Source organism: Haliotis rufescens, unplaced genomic scaffold (genome assembly GCF_023055435.1).
Source record: "Haliotis rufescens isolate VD_foot unplaced genomic scaffold, xgHalRufe1.0.p SCAF_2, whole genome shotgun sequence".
Classification (NCBI taxonomy): Eukaryota; Metazoa; Mollusca; class Gastropoda; order Lepetellida; family Haliotidae; genus Haliotis; species Haliotis rufescens.
Genome location: NW_025963890.1, coordinates 61796784 through 61824367, shown reverse-complemented (window position 1 = coordinate 61824367; position 27584 = coordinate 61796784). Strand labels below are relative to the sequence as shown.

The following is a 27584-nucleotide window of genomic DNA, read 5'->3' as shown; positions in this document are numbered from 1 at the left end:
CAGGAGACATCAACAACACAAATTGTACCCATGAAGAAATCAAACTCAATTAATTCAACTGAACAAGCAAACACTTTAACCACTGGGCTACCCTTGCACCCTGACCTTCTGATGAGGAAGTGGTAGTTTCCCCTTCCACATCAAACACTTCCTCCATTAGCCAGCAGTGGCAGTCTAAAGGTTGTCAGTGGGATAACTCCACAGCCTTCCGCAATGCTGAAAAGGTCCCACTCACCTGATGTTAAAACCCATAACTCATTCATCACCCTTAATACAAAACAATGTGGGCCATACAAGAACCTCACACAGAATTTTCATCCAAATTTTTAAACACTTATCAGATTTTGACAACTCAGTCAAAAATCAGTTTGGATAAAGTGAATAAAAAGGTAAAGTTTGACTTGGCGCCCATCTGGTTCGTGTTGGCAGTTGAGAGCTGAAGTGGGAGTTGATGAATGCCTCTATTGAACAAATGTCATGTACATTAGGGTCTCCCTGTGGTGCAAGCATGCTACGACAGTCAACAAAAAGATTCTATATTCATAACCCAGAAAACATGTGATCAGTGCACACACTGGTGTGCCTGTACTGTGACTAGGAGGGGACGAGACTCTGAATGAAGCCCCTCATCAAGGGGGGAGTTCCTACAGCTTGCTGAGAGACTGATGGGCCAACTTGTCACCTATGACATAATATATAGTATTCATGTAAAAATAAATATATATTTTATTAATTTTTAAACAAGTTACACTTCAAAATTGAACCCTGTCTCAAAGATATAATTAATTGTTCTTGTGTTATTAACTAGGATATAAAAAAGAATTTATCAAATTATTTTTTACAGTTATTCCTCTCACAAAGATATTCTTGTTTAGCAACACTGCAAAATGCCAAAGACAAATTATAGAAATTATGAGTAAAATATGTTAGTGGGTAAATCATAAAGAAATTTGAAAGAAAACTGAAACAAAGAAGTCTTAAAACATGAAACGTTTCAAAACATATGACACTGATGGTTTCTTGTGTTGGTGAAACAAATCAGAGATTAAGCTTTGAAATTGTATGTATTGTGTAGGAAAGTTGTCATAATGGCCACTGATGGCCACAAGAAACATTGCCACCTCGCTATAAAGATGTAGTTACAAAATGACCCATCAAATGGTAAACGTACGTTTTTCAAAAACTTCATCACAATAACACTGGTCGTCTCTCTGAATAATATTCAAGAAACAAATTCCTAATGAATCGTTTCATTAATTTAGATAATGAATATGATAAAATAACAATTTTCCCCTTGAACTTTTGACCTTGCTTATGATTAACAGGAGAAGCAAATTTCATCCAATCCAATCCTTCACTCACTTCCTGGAAACATAGAACACCGCAATCCCACAATTCTTGTTGCTCGAGATGAGCTGCAACATTCCTCCTTTATGCAAGCACACATACATTATTGATTCAAATCTGTACAATTTGTAGGCCAAGCGAAACAGATACTAGCCACAGATCCCAAACTCGGTCATTACAATGTTTCTAATGGAATCAACGATTAAGACTTTATTTCCATACCAACCAGAGCACAGAAATTATCGGAGACTAAAAGGTTTACAAAAAACATCTTCTTCTAATGGCCAATATTCTTTTCCCAACTGATTGGAAGAAAGGACACTACCCTCTGCAGTGGAAGAAGCCTGTTCATCACATGAATCAGCAATAATGAAGAGATTCTAACCTAATTAATTGTTCAAATACAAAAATATGTACACAATCAATATGCACAAGAACATACATTATTATGTTATAAAATCATAAAATGATGAATTCATTGAGACAGTGAGTGACATTCTTGGCTCGTATGGTTGCTAATCGAATTATCAATTCTTTCAAGTTGTTCTGAAATCATATGAGACCTTACAGAAGGTGTCCAATGGCTGAAGAACATGAAGCTCAGCAGTTTTGTCTTTTATTGATGTCATAATAAAGCACTGAGGGACCAGTTCTCCAAGAGAAGAATCAAAGACACGAGAAGAACTGGATATTTTACAAAGTATTGACAGTACTAATTACTGAATACTTTGCTGTGTTGCATCTTGAAGTTTTGCTGTTAATTGTCGGGATGAAACAACAAGTGGAAAAGCTGAAACATAATGCTGCTATCATTCTTCAACATTACTTGTCGAATCTTTTAAACAACATGCAAAGACCTTAAATTCGACATCATCAGAATGTTTTGGAAGTAAGAGTCAGTGAGTATTGTTTTATGCCGCTTTTAGCAATATTCCAGCAATATCACGGCTGGGGACACCAGAAATGGGCTTCACACATTGTACCCATATCGGGAATCGAACCTGGGTGCTCGGCGTGACGAGCTAACGCTTTAACCACAAGGCTACCCAACCGCCCCTTTGGAAGTAAGAATCTACATATAACAAATGTAGGCAGAAACGAGTGGGTGTTTTCTGATGCAGGGGACTTATTTTTTCATCACAATAAACACATCATTACAATCTTCTCAAACATCCCTTACACAAACATGCAGTGTGGTATTGTCAGCCATATGTTCCCACACGGTCCTTGTCTTAAGATATGTAGATTTTAACACTGGCGTGACAGTTGGGTAGCAGAGACGCATAGTTATAGTTCACACAGCTGAATATAAACCGACATTCAATAATCTTCATATCTCCCTAGGCAATGAGAGTTATGTTAAAGATGGGAGATAAATGTTATATGCGTACAGAGATGTAAGAGCATGGAATTAAATATTCAACACCGACTTTGGTTTCACACTGACAACATAACATCAATATTTTCAAGAAATTCTGCTCTTACTGATTACATAAACAAGGTCCCTCAGGCAATTCAGGAACAGATATATCATACAACAAGGATACAACAGGAATGAGGTGGTTACAGAGCCTGTAGTGAGAATAGCTCCAACACTGTGACCACCAGGAAATAACAACAGTAATCTGTGACCAGGTTGACAATGTGTCAGACTGTTACCCAATGGCATGGAATCCTGGCACAAAGACTCCTAGTTTGTCCACTTCATTCCAATACTACACAGACTGTGCTAAAACTGTAATATTGCCAGGTAAACAGAAATTATCACTCACTCTTGAATAGGACTATGCTAACATCTAGTCTTTGAAATGAACATATTTAACAGAGAAAAAAAACCAGTTGTTAAAATATAGTTATAAAATATAACTAAAGGAGCCCAGAGACTTTCTTCGTTTTCATGATACAGCAGTAATTTAGACTTGCCAAACATTATAGACTTGCATGGGCTGTATTGGATATATTTGCTTCAGGGTCTGTATGACAGACTAGAAAAGGACAAGCATGTCTAGTTAGCACCTCAAGAAAGTTGACAGTCTTGTATCCAATAAGCCTGTTCTCCAGATGACCACAGCAGCATCGTATCATGATCAGAACACCATTCCCACATGACCACATGCTCAGCAAGGCCCAGAAGGCAATGGCGGTGTGAGCAGATTAATACCACCCAGGCATTCTTTATGAGTGTTTATCCCCTTAATTACACCACCTCCAATATGGATAAGTCATTACCACGCTCCATCATCTGCCTGGTTAACCTTGCCTCCAGATTCCTACGGCTCCGTTTTATGTTGGCTCTAACCTTCTCTCACCTATATGAAACAACTGTTTAATCACCCTCCCAAGCATTCTAATTTGATGTAATCACTTTATCATATTGACTGCTTGTTGTTGTAAATGAGAATCCTCTCCTAATAGATCTTGTACCATTTTGGCGCCGGTACGTTAGCTTCTCTGTGTCTGGACAGTTTATGTGGGGTTGATATCAATATAATGTCTACTAAAGTGCCAATGGTTGGAATAACATGAATATATACCAAGGTAAATATCAATAGATGTACAAAGGCTGGGACTGACAAGTTGTCAAACATTTTGTTCGTTATTTTGAATTATTTAACGTAAAACATGAAACAATTTTCACACCGAAAATGACAAATGTAAAAACATATTCTGATACCAAAAAACAACTGATAATGTCAGGTTGTTAAAAAAGAAATTATACAGCAACAAATTCTACTGCAAGGCAACAGTCAAAACAGTACACAAGGGAGGTGCTGATTGTCTTTTAGAAATTCTGATGACTAAGCATCCATCCCTCTTTGAATTGTATGGAATAATGCCTTCTCCCCAGTTGGTCTTCAACAAATATTCCAGAATGAGATTCACTGAGGATATTCATTTGTAAAACTCACTCTGCAAAATGGTGGCAATTATTGTCGTCACTGCAGACAAGCTTAGATCATGGTACAATTGCACAACTTACGATTGATTTTGGAATTTAATTTTCTTTTGAGTTGCTAGGCAACAGACTTTTGCACAGATAAACACTGCTAATAGGGCATATTTGGGGAGATAACTGTTTAGACAATAGTAACTTCACCACTGAAAATTGCAGATAAAAACATAAATTGATCAGTGTTAAATATAAAAACCTGGAACATTTCATCTTTGCATCTTAAGCACTATCATTATAAAAGAGAATAACATATCTGGAGCAAATTCCAACTCATTTACAAAGGCTCTTGGAATTTATTTAGTTTCATTACAAGTCTATGATGCCATAACGTTTTTGATTTTCTGACTAAACAGACAATGAATTTAAGTTATGACAATGCCTGTGAACATCAATCTTCCAATGACTACAATAAAACCAACTTATCAGGAACTAAGTATTCCTTCATTACTGCCAAATTTGCATCCATGAAATAAAAGCCCCCATAAAGATTGAATGTGTGCACTTAATGACATTGTGACAGATACATATCAGTCAAGCGGAAACGTTGTCACTGGACCCACAGATAAAAGAGGAGCGGGAAGCAAGCTGCAATCGCCTGTCAGCAAAAGAGTGGACAACAACGCCAGTAAAGGTCTTGCCACAAATGCTCTTGTGCAGTTCCTCTCAATTATTCATCAAACAATGAGCAGGCAAAGTGATGGTAAGCTTTGCAAGAACTTATCCTCCATCTTACCAATCCCGGAATCGTGCCTTGATACGGGCCAGTGCTCTGAAAATAGTTCCATGTTCGCCCTAGAATCGATCAATAGATCTTCAGCGGGAGGACTGAAAAAACCTCTCCCCTAGCATCACACCATTATCATAATGATACAAGCATAGAGAAGTAGAGGCTGCAAGGACCAGCCATGAACTGGTGGCTTCTGAAAAAAGTGGGTGGTCAGGAGGTGACTGTCTGGCGTCCAACCTATCATCAGAAAAGCTGGGTTATAGAAAGGGAAAGCTGGTGTTCCAACCAGATGACTCACTCTCCTACAAAAAAGCAACCTACAGTTAGCTTGACAAGTAGGAATTTTCCTCTCCTTTCAAGCATTAAATGTGGTCTGATGTCTTTTGTTTTTCACATCATCGACACAGCGCTATGAGCCTTATCGTGTTTATTCGAAGTACCGTCGAGTCAGTGGATCATGCCTTTGAATATCATGCTTGAATACATTTGACAAATTGAATAACTTTTACTCATAGGTGAGGTGAAATTGGGTTTAACGTCGCGTCCAAGATTATTGCACTTATATAGCGACGTGCATGCACGTGTATGTGTGTGTGTGGCTGCTTGTACTAGTCCGGACTGATGCCGATTTATAGTGCTAGCTCACTGAGATACCATGCCGCAGTTTAACATGAATACCCCACTCAGACACAGTATACTGACTCCGAGCCGACCAGTCCTTGTTTTAGCCCCTTAATGCCGAGCGCCAGACAGGGTAACAACAAGTACCATCTTTTAACGTCTTTTTGTATGACGCGGCCCGGGATCGAACCCTGGACCTTCCGCTCTCCGGGCGGACGCTCTACCACAAGACCACGGAGGCGGTCTCCGGGCGGACGCTCTACCACAAGACCACGGAGGCGGTCTCCGGGCGGACGCTCTACCACAAGACCACGGAGGCGGTCTCCGGGCGGACGCTCTACCACAAGACCACGGAGGCGGTCTCCGGGCGGACGCTCTACCACAAGACCACGGAGGCGGTCTCCGGGCGGACGCTCTACCACAAGACCACGGAGGCGGTCTCCGGGCGGACGCTCTACCACAAGACCACGGAGGCGGTCTCCGGGCGGACGCTCTACCACAAGACCACGGAGGCGGTCTCCGGGCGGACGCTCTACCACAAGACCACGGAGGCGGTCTCCGGGCGGACGCTCTACCACAAGACCACGGAGGCGGTCTCCGGGCGGACGCTCTACCACAAGACCACGGAGGCGGTCTCCGGGCGGACGCTCTACCACAAGACCACGGAGGCGGTCTCCGGGCGGACGCTCTACCACAAGACCACGGAGGCGGTCTCCGGGCGGACGCTCTACCACAAGACCACGGAGGCGGTCTCCGGGCGGACGCTCTACCACAAGACCACGGAGGCGGTCTCCGGGCGGACGCTCTACCACAAGACCACGGAGGCGGTCTCCGGGCGGACGCTCTACCACAAGACCACGGAGGCGGTCTCCGGGCGGACGCTCTACCACAAGACCACGGAGGCGGTCTCCGGGCGGACGCTCTACCACAAGACCACGGAGGCGGTTACTTTTACTCTGAACTTGGAAATGTTACATGGAGTAAGTGCAAAGATAGTTTTGAGAAATAATAAGGGTAGGGTAGTGGTAGTGCATCCAATCAACATGGAGAAGACAATGTTCAAAGACAAGCTCATTCTTTTTTCCCCACATTTGTCATACATCAGCAACATTGGTAACACGATGCAAAAGACTCCACAAGAAACATTAACAATCTTATCCAAGGAACCCCTTCATCTGCCAATGACTGCATGGCATCTGTATACCAGGCCTCAAGTAACATTTTCCTAATTTAAAATTTAATTTACAAATTAACTGCTAAGGACCAGCAAAGATTTGATTGGCATTTCTTAGAAGTTGATGATTACAAAGTCGACAAAAACATTTGGATAACAACTCCTTTATCATACTGTCATAGTGACGTTTCGATAAAGATTCTTACACTGTTGTCAAGGAAGCATCTTTCATGGATACTTAGGTCATGGCCATATATTCATATCAGTTCTGATCAGTAACATAAACCAATTAAATCTCTCAATGAATTGCTACTGGATTTACAAACTCAGTGAATTTTTTTTATCAGACAACAAAATTGATCTGAAAGAAATATCTTTCTTTCTCATGCTGATTTGCTGTGGGATATTTCTGGCTAGTTAATTTTTACTCTCTAGACTTGGCTTGATTGAATTAAATGCAGATATTCCCCAGTCAAGGTTTTAGGACTGAACAGTTGCTGGTACTAATACTTGAAGTGACCAATCCAGACATGACCCCAATTCCCTCAACAATTCCGAAACAAAGCCGATAATCTGACAACCAACAAGAGAAGTCTGAAACTTCATCTCATCTTGCCCCAAGCTATTGGTCCAGTGGAGGGAGCTGATTACCAGAAGCCCAGTTGGCCGTGACCATCTCCAGTGGCTTCAGCCCTACACTTATATCAACAGATGGTCAGGACAACTAGTCCCACTCTGTTGGACACATTTCCACCGCAGGGGTGGGGGAATCTTTGTAATGGACACTCATGTACTTTTAAAATGAAGAATTTGCATCTTTCAGAATAACAAAGAGATCTTTGAGTTCAACGTATCTACCTTTTTTTTACATTTCTGTACAGATGAATGAGTTACTGAAACTGAAATAATGTTTTAAAGCGGCATTGTGCCTACTTTGAACCTCGTAGTTTTCATTTTGAGCTTCTCTATCCATAATCCATAGCAAGCCCGAGTGAGTGAGTGAGTGAGTGAGTGAGTGAGTGAGTGAGTTTTATGCTGCGTTTGGCAATATCCACACAATATCCCAAGTCCCAACGGACACAATTAGTCCCCGATTGGCGAAAGAGGTTAATGACCTGTAAAATTATCTCGTAGCTTTGATGTAGAGTTTTCAGCCCTAACAGCAAAAAGGGCAAATAATGATTTGTCAATTAGTCAAGCGGCAATTCTTCCATGTCAAACCTTGACAATATTTTATCAAGTTTATGTCCATTTTGTATGGAGGCAATCCCGCTGTGTTGAAACAATTGATAAGACTGGCAGGGAGGAGCAGCAGCATGTCAAATCCTATTACCCTCGTGACTGAAAAGATCCTCCCTGGATTTCCACATTGATTACCAAGCATTAAAGACCTTCCTTTCCCCTTACCTCCATAAGTAATGAATACCTTGGGAACTGCCACAGTTGCAGGAACCCCAGCAAGAACGACATACGAGCCTCTTCAAAAGCAAGCCTCTTCAACGAGACATTTCCTCCATTTGTTCAAACTGTCATCCCTGGTTCTGGACCAGGTGCAAGATGTCTGGGATTGTATTTTTAGCCGCAGGTATGAACTGACACTGTGGGTAAAGTAGTTGGGTCCTTCAGTGTCAACTTTGATTTTGTCGGTTTCTTGATTAATGCTGACAGTAGAGTTTGTGGGGGTGAGTTTGGTGATATGATGGTGGTCTGTTTTACCTGGGGGAAGGGTCCAGAGCAATCCATGAACTTAAACACGAGGCTTTTACCACAGTGCCATAGTGACCTTTTGCTTGTTGATGGAATTTCTGTGAAGGATTACAGACCAGGGCAGACCGCCTCCGTGGTCTAATGGTAGAGCGTCTGCCCAGAGAGCGGAAGGTCCGGGGTTCGATGCCCGGCCGCGTCATACCAAAAGACGTTAAAAGATGGTACTTGTTGTTACCCTGTCTGGCGCTCGGCATTTAGGGGCCAAAACAAGGACTGGTTGACTCGGAGTCAGTATACTGTGTCAGGTTGGGTATTCATGTTAAACTGCGGCATGGTATCTCAGTGAGCAGCCACGCAAACACACACACGTACATGCACGTCGCTATATAAGTGCAATAATCTTGGACGCAACGTTAAACCCCATTTCACCTCACCTCACCTCTCCTACATACCAGGGCACTGTCCCACAATGCAATCTTAGCACTAAGACAATCGTAACTCCAATACATTAATATAGATCTATGACCGCCAAAGCGTTACGATCGCTTTGTGGAACGTGGCCCAGACATTTAAAGTATTCAAACTACCACACCCCCATCACTGCCCCCACGAGTTTGATTAACAGTTTCACATTTTATAAGGATGTTTGAATGAAACCCCATTGATAGAAACAGGTGGTCAAGATGACTTTTGATGGATCTATGAAAAGAACACAACCTCTGGAAAAACTTGATATTCATAAGAACATTTGAAGTGGAAGGGAAATAAATGTTACCTTGTGACAGTTGTATCTACAAAGCCATTCCAATTGGAAATGTGAAAGAGTATTGTTTTATGCCTCTGTTCACAATATTCAAGCAATGGAACACCAAGAAATACGCTTCACACGTAGTACCCATGTGGGGCATCAAACCCAGGCCTTCGGCACGATGGGCAAATGCTTTAACCACTATGCTATTCCACCCCTCCCCTCTAACGTAAATTTACATATGCACATACCTCAATAGAACAGATACTAATTTCATGTTTCCCTTGACGCATATTGAGCTCTACAAAATAGCTTCAGTTTATCTGGCAACCAATATTTCTTCACATAATGTATTCATAATGATCACTGGCAACTGTTTCTTCTCACATGACACAACTGTCAAAACTAGTTCCTTCATGGATGCAGAGTGCCCCAGGAACACAACTGTAGGATTTCAATTTTCTAACACTAATCTAATCTGGGTTAGTATGTACCAGCATTTCAAGCATCCACTCTTATCATGCTATCTCTCATCAGTGCAATTTCTCACCCTACAGTTGTTTAATTAAGTAAAGCAGGCTTCAATTAACTAGACATGTCAGACCAAATAGAACCATCAATTCTTTTTGAAAATTCTCAGACTTCATCAGATGATGTCTTGATAAGAATCTGCCACAAAATTTGCCAGTTTTACTCAAACATGCGAAATGTGATCAGTGAAAAGGCCAGTACTAATTGTAAGCGTATCTAGACAAATGGGACCAAAGGGGTATTAATAATGGATGCTGTATCTGGAGGCTGGTGGCAGGGAGGCAGGAGGGGAGAGCTCAATAACTCACACAACAAGGGAGCAGCTTCTCACACTACAAGCCCTTCTGCTGCTGCCACTGCTACTTCTCAGCCCCAGGCAAAGATGTCTCTTTTACTAGCACCAAGTCTATGGGGATATCAGCCACCACCTCGACAGAGATGTCTTCTTTTCTAACACCTTGTCATGGGGATAAACAAGCCAGTGATTGACATCATGAGCATCAATCTACGCAAATGGGATACGTTGACATGAATCAACCAGGTCGGCAAGCTTGACCACGCGATCATGATAGCCACTTTTTACGACATGTGAGTGAGGGAGTTTGGTTTTACGTCGCTTTTTGCAATATTCCAGCAAAATCACGGTGGGGGACACCGGAAATGGGTTTCACATGTGGGAAATTGAACCTGGGTCTTCGGTGTGAACTCGAACGCGAACGCTTTAACCTCTAGGCTACCCCACCGCCCTTCTATGACAAGCATGGGTTGCTGAAGACAAATATGGACCATGATTTTCATGGGGGTTCAGTATAACTGCTACTTGTAATAATAATACACACAACTTGTTCCTGTTGAGAAACAACAACCAAGGGACGTAAATAAAAGCGACAAAACCCTTTCCATATTCAATTGAAATCTGTGCTAAAACCAGAGTCGACTATACGATTCTAACAATATCAGGAGCATGTGTTAATGAATCACCATCAAATAGTGATGACACCAGGTGTTCGCGAAGGTGTAGCTCAATCTAATTGAAGTTGGTTAACAGACATATAGATAAAACAGCAGGAAAAAACAAACAGGTTATGATTTCAAGGTCACATGGTAAAGTCATCAAACAGTTGAGTAATCACATGTATTAGAATGACATAAACAAACAAATGAGGTCAGGTGAGCTAACAATTGTCTTAAACTGAATTTCCTAGTCTTAATAAATTCCATACTTCATTCTTTGACAATGTATAAAACAAATGTCGATTGCAATGACAATGCATATTTTATGTTTTTTTTGGTGTTTTTTGTTTTTTTTCGGAATGACAAAGCTTCCTTCAGCATAACATAATGCAAGTGTTCTGAGTTTGAAGTTCAGTGACAAGTCTCTACTGAAGGCATAATTGCCCCAATCAATGGAGCCTTATACAACTCCAACCATCGCAGTTTCTGAAGTCAGTCGTGAGAGAGCCTCAGTCCCAACTGCAGCAAATCTTGTGCAGTCAAATCTCCCTGAGCGCACTCCACTGCAAAGCATCCTTTAATCTTGCTGTTCCGTGGGCAATTTCCAGCATGACACTCAGCACAAATCTAACATCATTACTGCTGTGTAATCCACGATATTTTATTGATTGGTTAGATTTTTTTTCCATGATGGTTTAAGATGACACAGATTTGAAGGAGCTGCCTCCATTTAGATACTCGGCTTTAAGTATGGCCGTTCTCCGCTGGAGAAATCTTGTTTGTCAACATGAGAGTCTTCTTCATGGGAAAAGCTGAGTGTCTGATAGGACGGCTTAGCTCAGATTTAACTACACATTACATTCCTATCTTGCATCGCCGCTATACACAATACGTCCTTTACATTATTATAATGGAGAACTTTTAAAATAATTTCTATTTCTGTTTCATTAATTACTTGAAAATAGGTCTGTTAAAATGCTTTTATCGGATATGATTTCAGCACTTAACCATTCATCTCGAACTTGCTTACTGCCAAAAATAATAAAAAGATGCTTCAATATCTATAATGTCTTATTCATTTCCTATTCCTGTTCATTAACTATGCATCATTAGGAGTTAAAGAACGCTGAGTTGTTACAATTCTAGATTGAATAGGATTATCATAATCAGCCTTGGTAATATTTTCTTATATGTACATATATTTGAATCAAATGCTACATTTCTTGAATTAAGTTTAACGAGAAATTGATATCTGAAATGTAAGTTGTTAAATTCACATTTCCCTTAGTTTATTGATGAATCCTGATTTATGTATGCGGTGACCATATTCTTACCACCAATAATTCTTCCTCTGATAAAAAGTGCTGTTTGGGATTCGGGGAGGAACAGGTCCCCAGCCATTTGTAATTGTCGAAAGATGACTGAATGGATTTGGTTGATTCTGTGTTATTGTTTGTTTGTTTGTTGTTTAACGACGCACTCAGTAATATTCTAGGTCTATGACAGCAATCTGTACATAATCGAGTCTGGACCAGACAATCCAGTGATTGACATCATGAGCATCGATCCACGCTTTGTTTGTTTGTTTGTTTGTTGTTTAACGCCGCACTCAGCAATATTCCAGCTATATGAGGGCGGTCTGTAAAATAATCGAGTCTGGACCAGACAATCCAGTGATTGACATCATGAGCATCGATCCACGCAATTGGGATACGATAACATGCATCAGCCAAGTCAGGGAGCCTGACCACCTGATCCCGCTAGTCGGCACTTTCAACAAGCATAGTCGCCTTTTATGACAAGCATGGGTTGCTGAAGAGCTATTCTACCCCGCATCTTCACGGTCCCGTGTCACTGTACCCCAATGGTATGAGACATTACTCATTGTACCGATCACTGGTTTGTCTGGTCCAGACTCCATCGTTCGCTGACCACCATCGTATTGCTGAAATATTGCCACATGCGGCATTAAGTAACATAACTATTCAGAAGAAACAGTCCAGATGTCTCTTCTATAACACAAGTATTGACTGATTGAATAGGAGCAAAATAGTTGATGTAATTCTCGATCTTCAAACAAAAATTGTGTGTACTTACAACCCAACAAATCACTGACCCCAAATCCCCTTTACTGTCTGCTTCAGCATCCCTGTCACCATCACAGTCAGAGCACAACAGGCTCTGAAGACATCTTAACCTAGACTAACACTCAGTCAACGAAAACATATCTTTAAAATAAAAATATAAATTTTCGTCAAAAACCTTTCCTCTTCTGCTGCTTTCATACAATGTTTTGGAATTAAGGAAACTAGACTTGGTTTAGTTTGATCTAGACTTGCTTAGGCGTTTAGCAAAAAAAAAATGTGTGTACATATAAATTCAACAGTCATGGCACGGGACTAATCCTAACCCTACATCAATGGTTGCAAGTAACATGACACTGTTTCCTGCATGTTTCCCCCACATGACATGTTTTATTTTTTCATCCTCCGGAATCTCTCTATCATTTCCAGCTTCTAAATCCTTATCTGTACATGTCAACCATTCTTCTTAGATCACATTATGTAGTAACAGCAGGGTAAAGATTTTGGAGAAGAAAGTTTATTCTCATGAACTTGAGAAAAGGCACATATATAATATAATTACAAAAGAATCAGTGGAGCTTGCATACCACTAATTATGCAATTTGACATTTTAATGCCAAGACGTTTTCAGCTACTTGACTTGGGAGCTACAAACTTTTGGTGACAGCATCCATTTAGCCCGGGCTTTAACAATGCATGTGCAATTAAATTTTGACAAGACGATTCTATAAACACAATTAGCCATCACAAGACATTATTCTAACTCCTCCAAAAACATGCTCAGCTGTGTAAGAACGTCTGTAAAGTGTAACTGTAAATTAGCCTAAAAACGTGCATCACCTTGGGTGCAATTAATGCTGATATGGACACAAAACTCTACTTTACTTAAATGTCATGACGACCCACGCTTTTCTTCCATTTTCTATCAAAACAAAGCCTTTCACCCATCAGCGACACAATCCTGACATCTTTGGTTCATCTCCAAATTTGGATGCGAAATTATTCACCCTGGAGGACCCAATCATTTTTTTGCGAACAAGGACACTGTGTAGCCAGCATCAGCATCGTGGCAGATAATTGGCTAACTTAAAAATACACACTCCTGACTCACTCGAATGTGTCCAAAACTAATTTTAAGGACAAAGTCTGCAGTTGGTTGACATGGAGGGTCATGATAATGTACAGTAATACTTTGAGGACACAAGACTGTTACATCTTACTGATAACTGAAATAATTCAAGAACCTATGCTTCAAAATTGAAACATATTTTAATGATGTTAATTATCCTCAGGAGAGACTGATTTGTATTTAGGTATGATGAATAGTTTCATGGGGAATAGTATTTTTGGGGGTCTGTATGTTAATCCTCAAAACTGATTTTTGATTAACATATTTTACAACTAGAAGTCCAGAGTGCTTAGTTTGGGACAGGAGTGAGTGAGTGAGTGAGTGAGTATGGTTTTACGCCGCTTTTAGCAATATTCCAGCAATATCACGGCGGGGGACACCAGAAATAGGCTTCACACATTGTACCCATGTCGGGAATCGAACCCGGGTCTTCGACGTGACGTGCAAACGCTTTAACCACTAGGCTGCCCGACCGCCTTTGGGACAGGAATGGGCAGACAATGGGCATAACAAGGATCAGATATTCTTACATCAGGCAAACACACAAAATCACAATTTCTGGTTATATCTTCAAATGTAGAAATTTTCTGGGGTCAATTTAATTTCTTAATTCATATCAGACATAATTCTAACTCCCTAAAGAATTTCCAGTAAATAATAACAAATCTTAATATTAAAAAAACTCAAACGAAATTATTTTTTTTTAAATCATCTCTTCCATTCCCATGAGACTGTGACAGATTTGATAAACATTTCATTCCAATTTCTTTCAAATGTCCCATATGTTAATAATTATTATAAATTTGAACTCAATGTCAAATTATTCCTTTTTCAACTGTTGTTTTTCTCAATTCTTACCCACAAAACACAAACACAAACATTTTTCAAGAAATCTTTCAAGCATCATAGGCTGCTTCCTCTTTTATAAAAATATTTACCGAATATACTTGTGTAGACTGCAGCCTCAAAGCCTATAATCTGTGACGTCCTCACATAACCTTTGTCTGAGAACCAGGAACGAAAACATGGCTACTCTCAAAGTTGACAACAAACAATGTTTACATTCATAACTTTTAAATTGAAACAAATTATGAAGAACTAATTCCCCATGCTGTTCCTCCACCATAAACAACCCCTACAGACTTGACCTGTGAACCAGCAGAACAAACACTGTTGTCCTAAAGGCAATACCATTTATTACATCCCTAGAAACACATCTTCTCTGGTACCACAAACAGAACAAACAAGCTCTGAAAGACCTATAGGGTATAATGTACACACCACACATATTGCTAAACAACATTAAACCAGCCAAACTCCACAGGATTCGAGAATTTTGTTTTAAGACATTTAAGGAATTTTCTTGGTGTGATGTGCGCAGGTTACCAGCTGTTGAAAGTTAGGGTTACATGTGAAGCAGATGCTGATTCCCAGACTGTGTGTTCTGCATGACGGTGATTGTGCATGTTGTTGTTCCAGGTAGAAAAACAGCATTGTTGGAGCCGACTGGGTTTCTACACACTGCTGTGCTATATTGATAAGGCTCCTCACCAAGTTCCACTTGTTCCATGCAATAGGAACAATCTCCTTGGACTTGAATGGATGATGAAAATATTTGCATGAACAAAACATTATTCATAATTGTTTACAGATGCCTCAAAGAATTTTTGGTTTGTTTGTTGTTGAATGCCGAACTCAGGAATATTCCAGCAATATGACTGTGGTTTGGAAATAATTGAGTCTAGCCTAGACAATCCAATGATTGATATCATGAGCATCGATCCATGCGGTGACATGCATCAACCAAGACAGCGAGCCTAACAACCCAATCCCGTTAGTCGCCTCTTACGACAAGCTCAATTGCCTTTTATGGCAAGCATGGGTTGCTGAAAACCTATTCTACCCCAGATCTTCACAGGTTGCCTCATAAAAAAAGAAACTATGAATAGCATAACGTGTAAATACAAATTGGGGAGTGAGTGAGTGAGTAAGTTGAGTTTAACACTGATTTGAACAGTATGTAAGTTATATATAACTGTCAGTTCTGGTGGGAAGAAACCTTAGGTGAGGCAGGGTGTGGACATTAACAATTGGTATTTTTCTGATTGTCAAAGGATCATAATTGTACACTCCCCAGGGAGTTGAGAATGAAAATCGAGTGCACACTGATCCATTGACCGGGTAACAATGATGTAGCACCATCAGCATTCACATGATGAATGGAATTTTGCACATCATAAATGTACCTATCATTACCCTTGATCAGCAGATCCTGGGCAAGCAGGGGATGCAACTCTCACTGAAGTTGTGGCACCATAACTACTGAGCCTCACATGCCCCTACATATACTGAATAAGACCAGACAATACAATACTCAAAGTACCACCAAGTGACTGAAAGGTAGTGTGTCTGACTGAACGGTAGTGTGTCGGGATCTCCTCAAGCTGCTGGGAGTTTCAATGCCACGTGCCTCTTTTAATTACCTCTGCCCAGTTCCCCAAGGGATGTACACAACATACCAGCCATTAATCACCCATCCTCATTTGCCACCTTTGCTCCCCAGGTACAGACTGGACTAAAACAGATGCTGCAGGCACAGCTTCATGGTAACCTGAACCTGTCCACCACACTTTTAATCAATTCAGCAACTCAAATAAATTCAGGCCTCAAATCAATTTAGAACCTTTAATCAATTTGTATCTTTAATCAATTCAGCACCTTTAATCAATTGAGGCCTTTAATCATTTCAGCAACTCAAATCAATTCAGGCCTCAAATCAATTCAGAGCCTTTAATCAATTAGTATCTTTAATCAATTCAGCGCCTCCAATCAATTCAGCAAAACTAATAAATTCAGAGCCTTTAATCAATTCAGGCTTTTAATCAATCCAGCATCTCTAATCAATTCAAGCCTCAAATAAATTCAGGCCTCAAATCAATTCAGGCCTCAAATCAATTCAGCAGCTCTGATCAACTCAGCACTCTCCTGTCCATTTTGCTACATCAGATCCCTCCCTCCCCCCTTCCCCTCTCTCTCCACCCTCCCCATCAACAGACATTTGAGTCACTCCCTCACACAGAGGTCTCGGACACCTCCAAAACAGTTGGAAGCAGGTGACCATTTCTAGGAGGTGACTGCCCCGTAAGTGCTAGACCATCACAAAGGACCATAATAGGTTTTCTGTAATTTCATTCAGAGCTGAAACTCTATAAGGTTTCTTCTGAGACTTGGAGACTGAGGCTGGAGACTGGCTTCGTGACGACTGTGAAAGTGACGTTCAGATGCCTGGTATATTCCATTAGTGCACAATAAGCACAGGAAAACAATTACTTGTAGCGTCTACGCTGCCTCTGTTTGCCAAAGTCTTAAACTGACCAATGTAAAATTGTCTATCTTTGTGTCTGCACACAAAATGCTGATTTTAACGTATTCATATCTGTTACTAATCGAATTAATGTTAGTGGGGTTCAGCCTAACTTATGTAAGCCACTTCAGTTTCATGGTGAGTGAATGAGTTTGGTTTAACGCCGCATTGAACAGTCCTATCACAGGGTATCAGCTTCACGTGGCAAGAAAGCCCAAAGTGATTCAAGTCTTGTTACAGTTTCCAATCTTCCCGCTATATTAGGAGTCTCTTTACAGACTATTGAGTGTCCATTTGCGCATTAAAATCAACATCCAGAGAAATGCTAAAAAGGTACAGAGGAATATTATTGAAATAATGACTAAATAAAATCAGGCTGTATACCATTGATAAATGAAACTTGCACAGACATGTCGCTCCCTTGATCTTATCCAAAATGGCTAAACAAATGACCTGAAATTACCTAATTTAACTATTTAGTAATCTGTCAAGATTAATTCCTAACTAGATATATATGCCAGACTAAAGGCCATTCCATCAGTGTCAACTCATTCATTGACAAACAGGAAGCAGGAATTACACCTCGACATTTTATTTCCTGGAAGCTCTCATCTTGAGTTATTTATTCCACGTCAGAAGATGAAGCAGCAAATTGTCCTCCTAATGCCAAACTATAGCCAGTAAATGTCATCAGACACCTTCTGACACCAAATATCATCCTCTTGGACCATTCCACTTCCACTTGTCCGAAGATCTATCTCCCTGGATCTTGGATCGGCTCCTCTGTCTTGTCAGATATTAATGTCTCCATTTGGGTGAAAGAATGGCTGCCCAATGTATTGCCAAAAAAAACGGACACATCAAAGGGCTGTCAAAGCTCATTTAAAAAATCTCTCCCCTATGTCTGTTTTAAGCAGCTCTTCATTGAATATCAATTATTCATCCTCCCCTGCAGTTGTCTCCCTCCTGGCAACACATCAGGCTTAAACATCTCCAATACATCATCAATCACTCAAGCTACAAGACGCATGGTCAACATTTTTTCCCCAACGGCAATTCTCTCCCTTTCATAGAGACTGACTAGATTCTGAGTTATTTTTTGCTCATCTTCAGGCCTGCGCTCATCCCAAACTTTTTACCTTGAGGAGACCTTACAATAAGGGTAATTTGTCTTTTGTCATCCCAGCAATTGCCTGCAACTTGTTGTAGCTTGCCATGGGCCCTTCCTAGGTATAATGCAATATATGGGAAGGTCAGAATATGGCCACTTGCTCCTGAAGACCAAAGCCTAAGGTTCAATCAATACCATAATGAAATTATTCTTCTTGACATCTACCAGCCTGGCAAGGGTTTATTTTTGTCCCAAAGCCCTGGTCTTTGACCGGCCAATGACTCTTATTGGGAAGGCATAAATTATCAATGGAGACTACAGCTCCTCCTTGATAGCGTTGTGGCCCTGATTGATTTCTCATATTCTGATTGACAGATTCATTTGTAGTGTACAAAGTTCATTTCCATGTTACGGAAACCAAACTTCCAATCCTGTTCCCTGGCTAATCTAACACTGCCCTTATCCACCTTCACTACACACTGTTGTGGAGGAAGTACATGTTCAGGACAAACAGTTCTTGTTCTAATCTGAACAGTTCTTGAGCTGGGACCACAGTATCTGAACTAAGACTGATAGTATCTGAACCGGACCCCACAGTACCTGAACTGGAACCACAGTATCTGAACTAAGACTGACAGTATCTGAACTAAGACTGATAGTATCTGAACTGGAACCCACAGTATCTGAACAGGGACCACAGTATCTGAACTAAGACTGACAGTATCTGAATTGGGACCAAAGTATCTGAACAGGGACCAAAGTATCTGAACAGGGACCACAGTATCTGAACAAAGACTGACAGTATCTGAACTAAGACTGATAGTATCTGAACAGGGACCACAGTATCTGAACTAAGACTGACAGTATCTGAACTGGGACCACAGTATCTGAACAAAGACTGACAGTATCTGAACTAAGACTGATAGTATCTGAACTGGACCCTTCAGTACCTGAACTGGAACCACAGTATCTGAACTAAAAGGGACAGTATCTGAATTGGGACCACAGTATCTGAACTGGAACCACAGTATCTGAACTGGGACCACAGTATCTGAACTGGGATCACAGTATCTGAACTAAGACTGACAGTATCTGAACTAAGACTGATAGTATCTGAACTGGAACCACAGTATCTGAACAGGGACCACAGTATCTGAACAAAGACTGACAGTATCTGAACTGGGACCCTGAGTTCCTGAACTTGGCCTGAACGTATCTGCAAGATTTGGGACTGATAATATTTTAACTGGAACTGACACTGATGCATTCTATATGTTCACTTAAATACAAGCCTAAAGCAAAAATAAGCCAGGACAAACAGATTTAGACCACATAATCACTGAAATATAATCCTTTCGAAATACCACTGCATGTCTCAGAAGAACAGTCATGATGTCAACACTAAGCCCATTCACTATTTATGACAGACATACCTTTACCCTAATAAACCCAATCTCAAATGTAGGGCTGAATATAATCAATTGAAAATGGCTATATAAGTTTTGCGATATTGCCTGCATTCAAATTATGTTTCATATTTTATGTTGTAAGAAATGTCAAATCAATCGACTGCCACTGAGAAGTGGATGCGGTGAGATGAAAAGGGGTTTCATGTCGCGTTCAAGATTATTGCACTTACATAGCGACGTGTGTGGCTGCTTGTACTCCCCCAGACTAATGCTGGTTTGATAGTGCTAGCCCACCGAGATGTTTCAACAGTTTTAACATGGATACCACTCAGATACAGAATACTGACTCCAAGCCAATCCAGTCCTTGTTTTATCCCCTTGACATGCGGCAGGCAGGGTAACATGAAGTATCATCTTTTAAAATCTTTTGGGGATCCAACCACCCACCTTCTGGGCAGACACTTTCCACTGGACCCCGAAGCCATTAAAAGTGGAAGAAATTTATCAGACTCTGCAGAAAGACAAATTATTAACACTTAACACAAAAACATTTCCATAAACCCTGCTGACAGAGGTACATGAATAGACTCAGCAGAGAGGAATAACACTTACCTATACAACAATCAGTACAGGAAACAAAATCACGGCTCAATGCTTCCTCAGCAGTCATCAATACAATCCCTGTATTCATATCTATGCCACGATACATCAAGATTTAATAAACAAATCTTAAGGCCTCAAGTGAAGGTGAAAACTTTCTGTAGCTGCAGAAATTGTATCCATGCAAAGTTCTGCTAATTGCAGTGCACATGAAAAAAGAAAGATCAACTTGAATTATGAAGAAAGGCTTAATCTGGCTAATACAGCAAAAGGCTTGGCTTATAGTGATGGAGCAAACCGAATTTAAAGTCTTTTCGAGAATAACTGAAGGCTCCCTGAAGCTTCTTGTGACTGTCACCAAGTGGTCACTGAAGGGTCCCTTAGCCTTGCAGTCACATGGAAAGCGACTACGTCCTTTATAGTCCCTTATCTACTCAGAGGGTAAGCGATTGGTGGGATTGATGTTATCAATGCTTGCAATGATTGTTCGAATCTGGTGTGGGCAAACCTGAGGGTAATCTACCTACTCTGCCCTGTAATTAACATATGTCATGACAAATGGACAAGTGAATGAAATATTTGTCAAGTCACTGAACACTTGTGTCTGGTGATATTTTCGGAAACATATTACCCTTGATCCATGCGATTCACTGATGCCCCAGATGTCCAAGGCAATGCAATGAGCTAGACCAGGTTTCATTCATCAACACTGGGTTCGAATCCAATATAAACACTATCATGACCATTCTTTGGTGAATAAACTACCTGCATTCTTGTTTTCAAAAGGTAAAAATCTATGGCCTGTTTCATTTGTATTTCTTCTCACATTCACTTTACACACAGTGTCATGACTGAAATACTGTTCCAAGACATGTAAAATCCAACTCACTCACTCACTCTATGCCCACCCATGTTTCCAGTGAGGTTTACACAAGCTGTATGAAGATAACAGGGACCACCCTTGTTGGGAAGAACTAAGTGATGAAGAACACGCGATACAGCAGATGAAGATATCTGCGTGTTGATACCAACAGGTTGGAAATTGTAGATACTGTACCAAATACATCACTTTAACATCTCCCTCTGTCGTGTAATTGTCCAGAAAGTAAACACTTATAAGAACATGAGTACATCTCTAGACTGATAAAGTCAAATTTATTTCTATTTTTTTCAGCATCATTAAAAAAATTATTTGATTTATTCAGAACTCAGAACCAGGGAAGAAGGGATTAGAAAAGTTATATCTGATGTTTAGGTCCATACATTTGAATCCTCTTTTTATACGAATTCCGGCATCACTATCTTGGCAGTGTGAAAATGAAATAAATATGCGGCGTGCATCATTCCTGTTTAACAACAATATTTGAAGGAAGGAAACCAGAACTCTAACGGAAACTGACATAATTTTTATTTCTAGAACATAAAGCACGTTGTCAAAACTTCAAAGAAGGTGAAGGAAATATGGTAATGATAAGAAACTCTGCAGACAAAGAATTCAATTGTTTAGCATTTCTCACAATTTTCTTTTGCCATGAACCCACTGCAATACACTTATCAAACTCTAAATTATATATTGATGTTCTTTGTAAAGCCAAGCACCCATGTGGCCAACATGTGCAGCCATTCTTCTGATAGGAGGACAGGATTGATGATGGAAATTCTATGAATCGGACAATAGCTGTAAAAATTGCATCCGGCATGCAGGACCTGTGGAGATTGCCACAGCATTCATCAGTCTGTTATGCAATTGCAGCACATTGAATAATCTATCAGGGAGCAACTGAGTCCGCATGTGAGCTGTGTCCAATGCCGCTCTTAACAATATTCAAGTAATATTGGAAGTGATGCAGTCTTAGACGTTTACCACTTTGGTGAAACCCACGAGCACAGGTAAGGTGCTGACAAAGACAGAAGCAAAATCAGGGCGAACTGAGATTCAAACCTACAATCATAGGTTTCTGTTGTAAACCCACAATAATAGTGAGTGAGTGAGTTGAGTTTGGTTTAACGCCACTTTTAACAGTATTCGGGTTGTATTGCGGCATGTCAGCTTAATGTGGGAGGAAAGCCCGAAGTGATGCAGGTCTCAGACATTTACCACTTCGGTGAAAACCCACCAGCACGAATATGGCGACAAACCTAGAAACATAATCGGGGCGAACCAGGATTCGAACCCACAATCATAGGTTTCTGGCATGCCCAAGGAACGAAAATCTGCACAGCGTATCGCGGCGGCTTAGACGACTGGGCAACCCGTGACAAAAAGTACCAAAAGTACAAGAGTACCAAATTGGCATTGTCACGGACTCGTTGCTCTTCAGAGCCCCCCAAAAAGTGACACGCTAACATCAGCTAAAGCAGACAAATGAGAATGGATATTTCTCTACATACTCCAATGATAGCCACTGTAACAAATAGAAGTTAGACATGTCCCGAATAAACGAATGTCAAGGAGACTAAGCTAGAAAACATTCATCCAGTGAATTTCTCAAGACAAATATTGATTCTGTTGTCAATCAGAGAGGCCTGTACAAAAATGTTGTGAGTGTTTTATGAGATAGCAACCTCATTTTATTTCCAGCTTGTCTGGTATAAATATAGAATTAGTGTTGTGGATTCAATGTCACTGGCATTTGATTAAAGACCAACATATTTGTCAAACCATGAGTGAGTGAGTGAGTGAGTGAGTGAGTGAGTGAGTGAGTGAGTGAGGGAAGGAGTGAGGGAGTGAGTGAGGGAGGGAGTCTGTGAGTGAGTGAGTCTGTGAGTGAGTGAGTGAGTGAGTGAGTGAGTGAGTGAGTGAGTGAGTGAGTGAGTCTGTGAGTCTGTGAGTGAGTGAGTGGGAGAGCAACCAATGGAGGGCAAGCATCATTTTCAAGAATATTGCAGCATCATGCCAGCAGGGCAAATAAAAATCAGCTTCATATAATGACCCGGTACGGTATAACAAACCCCAGTCGTCATGACAAACGATTGCTTCAACCCCAAGGCTACCCTACCCTGTGGAGATCTAGGTTAGAATTGGTCTTCAGCAACCCATGCTTATATGAAGAGGCCACTAACAGAATCGGATCACTAGATTGCTGGTACAAACTTGATCATTTACAGACCATCGTCATGTAACTTACATATTGTCGAGTAGGGCATTAAACAACAAACAAACAAACAAACAAACAAACAAAACTAGGCTACCCTACAGGCAGGAAAGAGCTTCAATATGGACTCATAAGTGCTTAATACACACAATCCTGTTTTCCCGCAGCTGTGAAAGAGACAAGCTCACTTGCTGAAGGGCAATGTCCTGTCGTGGCACACAGCAAAATTAAAAGCAACTGTCTGGCCATTAATTGTGGTGCCATGCACTTGTGTATTGGTTGCCCTGAAGGATTGGGGCCATTCAAAGGCTGACCCTGTGGACTCCCTACTGGGTTATATCAACACAGACTATTTTCATTGTCTCACAACTCTAGTTGGCTTCATTCAGCTTGGTCCTCCTTCTCCTGAAACATGCCGAGTAGTTTTCAAGGGTGTAGTTTTCAACTTTGGAAGGTCAAGAACCACATGGAACCGGACATCGTTGTCTAGCCACATGTTCTCCTCAGTGAGTGAGTGAGTTGGGTTTAACGCCGCTTTTAACATTATTCAAGTTATATCACGGCGTGTCAGCTTAATGTGGGTGGAAAGCCCCAAGTGATGCAGGTCTCAGACGTTTACCACTTTGGTGAAACCCACGAGCACGGGTATGATGCTGACAAACCTAGAAACATAATTGGGGCGAACCAGGATTCGAACCCACAATCACAGGTTTTGTTCTCCTCAGGGACAGAACACAGTACTTGTTATCTTCAGAAGAAGGTGCAAATATTCCTGTTTAAGACTGGCTCTTTCTGTGTTGGACATTCTGTGATGTTACACTTTTTGAACAAAACTTATGGTAAAGCTTCAAACTAATGGCTAAAAAACAAAGCTTTTCTTTTCAGTCTCACACACACTCAGAGATCCAGCTTACACACATTTCATCCTCAGCAACAGATAATTATGCACACCACCTCTACCCATACCCACACAGTCAGTCATTGCAAACACATGGAAATTCAGGGTTAGAATTTGTCTCCAGCAGCCCATGCTTGTCATAAGAGGTGACTAACGGGATTGGATGGTCAGGCTTGCTGACTTGGTTGATGCATGGCATCGTATCCCAATTGCATACCGGTCGATTGAATCTCATGATGCGACTTAATGGATCAGGTGGTCAAGCTCATTGACTTGGTTGTCTCGATCATTTACAGGCAGCTGCCATATTGACAGACACAGACACAGATGCCCTTGCATTACATAAAACAACCTTGCACTGCAGCAATTTATTTATTTAAAAAATAAATAAAATTCCCACTAAGCAGAATGTTTTGTACACTTCTAATGAAAAAATTACCTCAATTTTCGAAAAATATTTATTCTGCATGGCTAACAAAACAATTCTTATTTTTTACCCCCCTTTTTCAAGAATACAGCTTATTGGTTAAATAATAACATATCTCATGCCCTTGAAAGCTCACGTATCATATTTCAGCTTTAAACTGAAAATAATATCGCTCTAATAACAACTAGAACCAAGGCCCAACTTAAAAAAGAGGCAAGATCACAAACAGTAATTACTGCACAACATGATTTTAAGTAACATTTTCCAGAATACCAAAAGCGGAGCAGATAACATAGTATATATTTGTAACAACTAAATCGGAACACTGCAAGAAAATCGAAGCGAAAAACTCTCAGCCATCGAAAAGCAGGCCCCCTACTCTCATTTCTAGATTTGTCTGCCACTATTGATAGAGAGGAATCTCCCTTCTTTCACCCAGTGATTGTGACCCTCCAGCAGGAGATGTCTTTGAGGTTGGCCTCCACCGGTTCCAATCAAATCCCACTGCTGCAACCAATACCTTGTACCATTCTTTGGTAAACACGCTCTCTGGCTGGGAGGGAAGGCAAATATTCTCCACACTCCCTTGTTTTCCTTTCAAATGCTGAGTTTTCCTTGGAGGCAGGGCAATCCATATTCCATGCACATCTGAAAATCCACCGCCCCTGCAGATTCATAAACACCGCCCAGCTTATTGACCCTCCCTCATATTAAACAGATATTTCTGGCAGTATATCACCACATGATTTACAGAGTGGCATTTCTGACATGGGTCATTTCATTGTGCTGTGAAACCGCTATTGGCATATTGTCGACAATCATGGTTGTGGCAGGACACTTGCCAGAACAAGCACTGACACTTCATGAATCTCCTCCAGGTGATGGAGGTCAATGTACCATGACACAGCTCCATTTCCTTGACTGGCAGCTGCTGCAATTTTTATTATTACAGCCTCATTTCGGACACCTTCTTGCCACCTACCTCAGTGAGAGTATATCTGAGTATCAGCCGCAGTCGTGACAGCATGAACACAGTAACACACATGATACATTGCTTGGTGTGTCTTTGATTTCTGGCTAACAGGTTGGTGGTGTAGCTGCAAGCTTGGTTTCTCTTGTCTACAGGGTGGCGGTGTAGCACAGTGGGAAGAGTATCTTTTCATACTGAACAGGAGTAAGTGAGTTAGTGAGTATGGTTTAACGCCGCTTTTAGCAATATTCCAGCAACATCACGGTGAGGGACACCAGAAATGGGCTTCACACATTGTACCCATGTCGGGAATCAAAACGGGTCTTCGGCGTGACGAGCGAACGCTTTAACCACTTGGCTACCCGACCGCCCTCATACTGAACAGGAACTAATTTAAGCCTAATTTAAGTTCTTGCTTTTTTTGGTCTTCTCTTGTTTGTTTGTTTGTTTGTTTGTTGTTTAATGCCGCTCTCAGCAATATTTCAGCTATATGACTGCGGTCCTGTCAGTCACCTCTTACGACAAGCATAGTCACCTTTTACGACAAGCATGGGTTGCTGAAGACCTATTCTACATACCTTATTATGGCTTATTATTGTTACAAGTTGGTTAAAAGAAGAATACATTTTCACTCACTCACTCAAAAAGAGCAAAGTCAGCAACTTTAAGCTATATCGCGCTGTTATGGAGCCGAAGAAAATATTACACTATCTATAACAGCAAATTCAAAGTACAAACGACCTTTCCATGAAGTCCTTGTCCTTAGACAATCCCTACAAGAGTATCTTCCTTTCTTGGCATTAAGCAAGAGCATGGGAATTTGAATTCTATTCCAGGACAGCAATTCAAGACCCACTTCAGTCTGCTTCATGCAATTCCATACCTCCTGAAGGAAATGGCCGCAGAACCAGTTTATGCTCGTGAGTCTCTGAACAAATTAAGTAAAAGAATCATTGTCTGAAATGAAATCCTGGAGAGCAGCCCCTCCACCTCCTCTGCCCCAGCCCCAGTTCAACACCTATCCCCAAGCTGTTGTTTATTCTCCTGCCTCTCGATGCTCTGTTAAACGGTTCCTGCCGATCTACCAGACAGTTATGGTCTCACCTTCAGCTCATGTCAGCAGCAGTTGACTTTTACAATCTAAGACCAATATCAACATATATGTTTCTGCTGCCATCGTTAACCTTATCTTTATGGCTGGCTGCAGTTTTCTCACTGATTGCTTTATCAGGTAAAGAAGCACTTGGACTGATATTAAACCTACAAATGCCAAATTGCTTCAACACCTTAACAATCAGGGCTGTACCAAAAGCCAAAATGGAAGTACCAGTTGAAGGGATCTATTCCAAACATATCAGTTTATCAGAAAAAATGTGTTAGGTCTGCCCTATTTTATTGGTTGGTTTGTTGTTTAACGCCACACTCAGCAATATTCCAGCTATATGATGGTGGTCTGTAAATAATCTAGTCTGGACAAGACAATCCAGTGATTGATATCATGAGCATCGATCCACGCAATTGGTATCCCCTATTTTATTGACTATTTCAGAGCTAGATGTTGTCAGGTCATTTTATAAGTTCTTAACGTGACTCTTGTCCTCAGTTATTCACTTTTCTCCTTTTCATCAATGAACTTCTGTGCATACCTTTTTATCTTCTTGTGTCAAAGTGGGACGGTGGGGTAGCTGGTGGTTAAACCATTTGCTCGTCACACTGCAGACCTGGGTTTGATTCC

At 40.9% G+C, this 27584-nt stretch overlaps 1 protein-coding gene across 5 annotated transcripts in view; it reads right to left on the bottom strand.

The window, feature by feature from the left end:
- LOC124142441 (tyrosine-protein phosphatase Lar-like) overlaps positions 1–27584 on the bottom strand; it is a 483544-nt gene that overhangs the window by 283114 nt on the left and 172846 nt on the right. The window lies entirely within an intron of this gene.